Raw genomic sequence first — 8237 nt, 5'->3', positions numbered from 1 at the left:
CAAGAGTACTAAATGCAGCTATAAACTCTACATGAGAAACATGTTTGCCTAAAGGTTCTTCGGGCTGAGGGGCTGACTGATTCCCATTTCATTTTTTAGAAGAAATATTCTGTAGAAGAAAGGTAGAAATGGGTTATACTGAGATATTGACTTGAGATTATGCTCACTAGCACGACATGAATACTGAAAGAAGGGAAACTGTTCCTAAAACATCCCATAGCCTTCTGTACATAAATGTGGCGTGTAATACACCCATGCACAAGACTGTACTAGATGTGACTTCCAGACTTCCTTGGAATCTGTTGAACCTTAGGCTTTGATACCAAGTTTGTAATGCCTCGGATCGGGTACCCAGAATGCTACATGATGCTCATGACCCTAAAGGATCACAAGCTAACCCATGATTGATATCTGTTCTTGTATACTGCATACTATACTATATAATTGCAGAAGCATGAACTAAAATTCCCCAAGGTTCAAGACTGTAATATAACTGATAAAGATATAACCTCTGAATGGGGTATGAAATACCTAAAATAAAACTAAAATAACATGATAGTCTGGGAAGCCTCTAACTGACTGAACTGTCTGAATGAGGAGTTGATGGGAGATGTCCCCAACTAACTCCAACTAATAAATTAATTAATAAGATAATAAATTAATGATTATGTCCTTGAGAGATGAGGACTCACTGCTAACTCTGACTGCTAAGACTGGAATGCTACTGATGCTCTGGAGCTCGTGTATCTGAATATATGGTATAAGACACCATAGTGTAATTGTGTTAGTTCTTTGAATGTTCTGGTATATATCTGAGGTAGGTTGAATGCACAGGGTTCATATACATGAATTATACTAAATAATTGACTAATATAAATATGAGAATATATGCATGAATACATAGTAACTATATCAATGATCATGATAACATGAATTTACTAGTAACTAACATCACTAATAAATAAGTTCTAATGACTGATATAACTAAAACATGAGTGAATATATCTGACTGTCCTAAATTTGATGGAACTAGCTAAGTTTTGTACTATTTTGAGTTAACTGTATTTAACAGTCCTGAATTCTGTAACTGAAACTGTGGGAAGTAGTTATCTAACTGACTTGCCCCTAATACGCCATTATGGCTAATTTGGGATCCAATCTGTAACCCCAATTGGACGGGTGTTAATACCGTACCAATGGTAAGGACAAGCTGTGGGTGACCCTCATCTGATAGTATCACCTAAAAGAAAATAGTGGGACCCTCATATGATGGATTTTATCCACCTCATCAACCCTCATCTGACCATGTTGATGCCTAAACCTATGCTTGCTATATAGTTATGGAACACAAGGATGACTTCTAAGAATCACACCCTCATCTGATAGTATATGTTCCCATCACAGGGTTCAGTCGGTGCTAATTTCGACTCCTATCTGAATAGACACTGAACATGGATTACTAAACTGAACTGAATTAACTAAATTAGCTGAATTCCATTGACTAATGGAATATTACTGAGATATGATAACTGACTGAGATTACTGAGATTATTAAGTTTTTCCTAAGTCATGAAACTGATTGAATTCTACTGAACCTTGCTTGATAGAGAGTATCTTGAAATATGACACTGATTCTAGGCATGACATTCTTGAATACATGACTAATATCAACAATCCATAATACAATAATTAAAGATATTTCATAAGCATTTAATTATCGTAGCTTGGAACATGAATAAGACAACATGTATACATTGCATAATTTCATAAGTCTAACTTATGAGCAATCCAACAATAATTTCAATACATAAGCATAACATGGAAGTCATTTTAGATCACAATTTAGCTATAGTGCATAATTTCTATCCTCCTAGGCATTTTATCAAACACCTTACATGTACAACTTAAGGCATAGGTGAAATCATCAACTTTCACAAATCATAAACCACCAAATTCATAGATTTCAATTTATATGCTAACATAATTTTTGTAATTTAACAAAAGGATCCCAACATAGGAATCAAACAACAACCATCACATAACTTGAGTAACCCACAACATAATGATCATGATTCATAATTTAAAATAAGGTTCTTGAGCTATATGGATGAAAGAAATCCATAAATCAACACAACACATACCTTAGTTCTTGGTTTAGCAAAGATTGATAGAGGGACTTTCTTGTAATTGATTCTCTTAATTGAAACCCTAACTTGTTCTTGAGAAAAAATTGAGAGAAACTAGTATATTTTGGGTGAATAATAGATAAATCACTTGTTATTGGGTTTAAATAAGTGTTTAAAATTAACTTTTTTAACCCTGGATGCATTTTTTAATTTCAGTGAAATTTTCCTAAATTGGACCCCTATCGCAATGCATCACTGGAATTTGGCAACTGGGAAGTTGAAGGATGGCACGACTCAGAGACATCGCGTAGCCACTTCATTTGTGACTTAGAAGTTTGGCGCACGCAGATAAATCTTGTTGAGATACTGGAAAAAAGAAAATTGCCATTTTAGCTTGTGGTGCAGCTCTCCACTGACCAATTTGGCACTGTTTTACGATAGGAACTTAAAATAGTAATAACTTCTTACCCAATTATCGGATTGAGGTGAATCTTATATCAATGGAAAGCTTATGCTACAACTGATATGCAGCTAGCTCAGCACTCTCAACAATTGAAACCCCCATGATGTCTATAACCTTCTTAACCTGATTGATGAATTCCTGAGGGTCTTCATATGACTTAGACCCGAGAAAGGATGGAGGATTTATTAAGGTGAATTTCTGAATCCTGGCTGTAGCTGAATTGGCCACTGGGTTGGCCAAAACGACAGCTGCTCATTCATTCTGAGCGGCAACTGATGGAGCAAGAGTACTTAATGCAATTCTAAACTATGCATGAGAAACATGTTCGCTCAAAGGTTCTTCGGGCTGAGGGGATGACTGATTCTTATTTCTTCTTTTAGGAGGCATGTTCTTTAGAAAAAAGAGAGAAATGGGTTAGACTAAGAGATTGACTTAAGATTATGCTCACTGGCACAATATGAAGAATGAAGAAGGCAAACTATTTCTAAAACATGTCATACCCTCCTGTACATAAATGTGGCGCTCAACACATCCATGCATAAGACTCTACTAGATGTGGCTTTCATACTTCCAAGGACACTATTGAACCTTAGGCTCTGATACCAAGTTTGTAACACCCCAGATCTAGTACCCTGAATGCTACACGATGATCATGACCCCGAAGGACCCCAAGATAACCCATGATTAATATCTGTACCTGTATAATGCATACTATACTGTATGATTGTAGAAACATGAATAGAAAGGCCCCAAGGTTCAAGAATTTAACATAACTGATAAAGATATAACATCTAAATGGGGTATGAAATACCCAAAACAAAACTGAAATAACATGATAGTCTGGAAAGCCTCTATCTGACTGAACTGTAAAAATGAAGAGTTGATTGGAGATGTCCCCAACTAACTCCAACTAATAAATTACTTAATGAGATAATAAATAAATGATTATGACCTTGAGAGATAAGGACTCACTGCTAACTCTGACTGTTGAGACTGGAATTCTACTTATGCTATGGAGCTCGTGTCTCTGAACCTATGTTTTAAAACACAATAGCGCAAATGCGTTGAAACATTGAATGTACTGGTATGCATGTGAGGTAGGCTAAATACATGGGGTTCATATGCATGAACAATATTGACTAACTGACTAATATGAATGTAAGAATACATGCGTGAATACATAGTAACTATATCTGAGATCATGATAACATGAATTTACTGGTAACTAACATGAATGATAACTGAGTTCTTATGACTGATATAAATAATAACAAGAGTGACTGTATCTGATAGTCTAAAATATGATGGAACTAGCTAAGTTCCATACTATTTTGAGTTGACTGTATCTAACAGTCCTAAATTCTATAATTAAAACCGTGACAAGTAGTTATCTAACCGACATACCCCTAATACGCCATTATAGCTGAGTTGGGGTCCAATCTATAACCCTAATTGGAAGGGTGTCAATACTATATAACTGGTAAGGAGAAGTTGTGGGTGACCCTCATCTGATAGTGTCCGCTAAATGAGAATGGTGGGACCCTCATCAGATATTGTTTATCCACCTTATCAACCCTCATCTAACAGTGTTGATATCTCGACCTATGCTGGCTACATAGTTCTAGAATGCAAGAATGACTTCTAAGAATCACACCCTTATCTGATAGTATGTGTTCTGATCCCTGGGTTCACTCGGTGCTAATTCATACTCCCATCTGAATAAACACTGAACATGGATTGCTAAACTGAAATGAACTAACTCAACTAACTGAATTAGCTAAATTCCATTGACTAACAGAATATTACTGAAATCTGATAACTGATTGAGATTACTAAGATTACAATGTTTTTCCTGAGTCATGAGACTGATTGGATTCTACTGAACCTGGCTTGACTGAGATTATTTTGAAACATGAGACTGATTCTAGACACACAACTATATATTTTGGGTACAAGTACCCCGTTGACTCGATGGAAGGAAACTGACAAGGCATGACATTCTTGAATACATGACTAACATCAAAAATCCATAATACAATAATTAAAGACATTTCATGGGCATTTGATTATCATAGATTGGTACATGAATAAGATAGCATGTGTACATAACATAATTTCATAAGGCTAACTCATGAGCAATCCAACAACAATTTCAATACATAAAAATAACATGAAAGTCATTTTGGATCACAATTTAGCTATAGTGCATAATTTCTATCCTGCTAGGTATTTTATCAAACACCTTACATGCACAACTTAAGTCATAGGTGAACACATCATAAACCACCAAATTCATGGATTTTGATTTATATGTTAATATAGTTTTCATAATTTCACATTAGGATCCCAGCATGGGAAGAAAACAACAACCATCACATAACTTGAGAAACCCACAACATAATAATCATGACTGATAATTTAAAATTGCGTTCTTGAGCTTTATAGATGAAAGGAATCCATAAATCAACTCAACACATGATTTAGTTATTGGTTTAGAAAAGATTGACAGTAGGAATTTCTTAAAATTGAATTCCCAATTGAAACCCTAGCTTGTTCTTGAGAGAAAATTGAGAGAAACTAGTATATTTTGGGTGAAGAATGGCTAAATCAGAAGTTATTGGGTTTAAATAAGGGTGGGAAATTAACCCTTTTAACCCTGAACGCATTTTTTAATTTTAGTGAAATTTTATTGAATTGGACCCCTGGCGCGACGCGTCACTGGAATTTGATAACTGAGAAATTGAGGGATGGTACTTCTCGGAGCCATCGCTTTGCCACTTTATTTACAACCTGAAAGTTTGGCGCGATGTGGAGAAAATACGCTGAGACATTGGAAAATGGAAAATTGCCATTTTAGCTTTTGGCGTGCTGCCCCACTGACCAATTTAGCACTATTTTATGATAGGAAATTGAAATAGTCTTAACTTCTTACCCGGTTATTGAATTTAGGTGAATCTTATATTGATGTAAAGCTTATCGAATTTAACACATGAAAAAAATTAAAAATATTGAAAATTTCTCATGGAATAAACATCATTCAATTTAGAAGATAATACTTGACATTCTTGGGATAAAAAAAAATTTAGTTAGGAAACTTCAGGATATTAAAGAAGGATATGGGATCCAAGGCAATAGTAGACTATTTATGGGCATAGTTTACTAATTTTAACTATCTTAGACATAAGGGTGATTGTGAGGTTGAATATATCTTAGGTATTATCCTTGAAATAGGGGTACCTTATTGAGATATTGGGTGTCTTTAATTGACAAACTTGCTAGGTACTCGAAAGGGTCTATGAGTGACATCTTTGAGACTACATTGAGAAAATAGTATCAAGGTCTTTCAACCTAGCCTATCACATCATCAACGAGTAGAATTTGGACCAAATTGTCAAATTTCCATGCATAACTTGCCCCAAGGAAAGCATAATCCCAAGATCCATGAATAATTGATTATACTCAAATTATTAGTAGCCCTGAATAAGTGCTTTAAAAGTCCACAAATAAATACTAGCTTTTACACTCACACAAACCCCTAATTGTTACATATTTGTATTCTAGGTTTGAATTTAGGAAGTTTTCTTTATTTCAAGCTAATTCGAGTGCCACTCACATTATTCCTCGTGGATTCAACCTCGACTCAAAGTTGGGTAAATATATTGACAATGACCGCCTTGTACTTAAATTGACGTGTTAGTTGAGAGTTATCACAAACTAACCTCAGGGCCCTTAGCCTAGCCTACCATATCATTAATGACTAAAATTTGCATCAAATCATCATGCACCCATTCATAACATGCCCTTAGGTAGACATAATCCAAAGATCTTGATTATATTGAATTTTCAATCATATTTTTTGGCCTTTAGTTTGTTAACTTTAATATACATTGGTCAATCCTTGTTCCAAACCAACCCCCCATTTCAAATCATGAATTTAACATTGTTTATATTACGGGTATTTTTTTAGTAATTACTAACACCCATAGGACTAGAAATTTAATTTTGCTCCTCATGGATTTGACCTCAACATAAGTTGAGCTATTGCCAATGACCGTCCTTTACCAAGTTAAATGGTATAGGTGAGTGTTATAAAAATTGCAGCATTGTCGGTGAGTGAAATTTAGTTTTCACTTGTTCGGTGTTGGTTTTTACTTAGGGTACACCCGTAGTGGTGTGTATTTATTTTGGTTGTTTTTTTTGCTTCCTTTTTAGGCGATCTTCATAGTTTACGCAGAGCCATGAGTGTCAATGTAAGTCACGCTGGATCTTTCGATGGCCCTTTGAATGATAAGGTGCAACTCAATAATGTTTGACATTTAAGTTCAATCCTTATCGCATATACTCTTGGGAATGGTATATTTAACATCATTAGTGTCATGTTACGTATGCTAAAAATAAAGGGAATTTTTAGGGAGAAATCCCCTGAGGACCCCAAGTTGCATTTGAAGAATTTCATTGTAGTGTGTTCACCCTTTGATATTGCACACATAACCCAAGAGTTCATCCAATTGCGCCTTTTCCCATTCTCTCTAACGGGTCAAGCAGTATTGTGGTTTTACTCTCTCCTAGCCACGTCAATTACTTTATGGGTTGAACTTACCATTGCCTTCCTTGACCGATATTTTCCATAATCCAAGATGCTACAATTACATGATGAAATCATTAATTTTCGGCATTTGAATTGTGAAACCTTGTATGAGGTGTGGGAAAGATTCAATGGAAATCTCATATAATGTCCCAACCACGAGGTTCCAGAGAAGATGCATCTCTAAATTTTCTATCGGGCTCTTAATTTGCTAAACAAAACCATGGTAGACAATGCGGCAGAGGGATCTCTTATAAAGTTGGCTTATCATGAAGCTACAAATTTGCTTAAGAAAGTTAACAAGAAAAACTAGGGGTGGAATACCCAAGATGATGAGGTACCAAAAAGATCCCCTACTACCTCCTTTGTTGATAAGGAACAAAGAAAGAGAGAAGAAAAGAGAGAAGAGAATATGGCAAAAATGATAACTCAATTGGAGCTTTTGACAAAATGTGTAATGGGTGCACCCCCCAAAGAGATAAATGTCATGGAATTCAATGCCTATGATGATAATGAGGCCAAGAAACTTTATGAAGAGATTTGATATTTGGCTAAATATTTGGGGGGTTATCGCCTGGCCTATTAAAGGTAGGGTGGGAACTAAGAATCGAGGAATCATGATCTTGACCGTGATTGGAGAGATAAACACCAAATGTATGATCTTTATGTTACTCCTCATGAATGGGTGAAGAGGAAAGTAGCAAACCCCGTCGACCCTGACAAATACAAAACTGAGGATATCTTGGAAAGAATTTTAATGAGAGTGGAGGGAATGAACAAGATGGTCCATGAATTGGAAAGGCAAATTTTTGTCTAACTCTACTTCAATTACGCAATTGGAAACACAAATAGGCCAAATCTCCTCTCAATTAAATGCAAGACCAATGCGGAGGGTCTTCCTAGTGACACTATTATAAACCTAAAAAATGATGATTAAATATTTTCAATAGTCACTAGGACTAGTAAGACCCTTCGTGATAATTTAAAGAAAGTTGAGGGATAAAATGTGGGTGAAAAATATCCTAAGGTTGAGCCAATAAATGTGAAGACAAAGCTTGCAGTT

The 8237-nt window shown here is 35.5% G+C and overlaps 1 non-coding gene across 1 annotated transcript; it reads right to left on the bottom strand.

Annotated features, from left to right (window-relative positions):
- Nucleotides 1-7233: 7233 nt before the first annotated feature.
- On the bottom strand, nucleotides 7234-7339 carry LOC124889081. The gene has a single exon (XR_007047698.1). It is a non-coding gene; the product is annotated as a small nucleolar RNA R71 (small nucleolar RNA).
- Between the last annotated feature and the right edge of the window lie 898 nt (nucleotides 7340-8237).

The sequence above is a fragment of the Capsicum annuum genome, chromosome 11 (genome assembly GCF_002878395.1).
Source record: "Capsicum annuum cultivar UCD-10X-F1 chromosome 11, UCD10Xv1.1, whole genome shotgun sequence".
In the NCBI taxonomy this organism is placed as follows: domain Eukaryota; kingdom Viridiplantae; phylum Streptophyta; class Magnoliopsida; order Solanales; family Solanaceae; genus Capsicum; species Capsicum annuum.
This window is presented reverse-complemented; position numbering and strand designations above follow the sequence as displayed.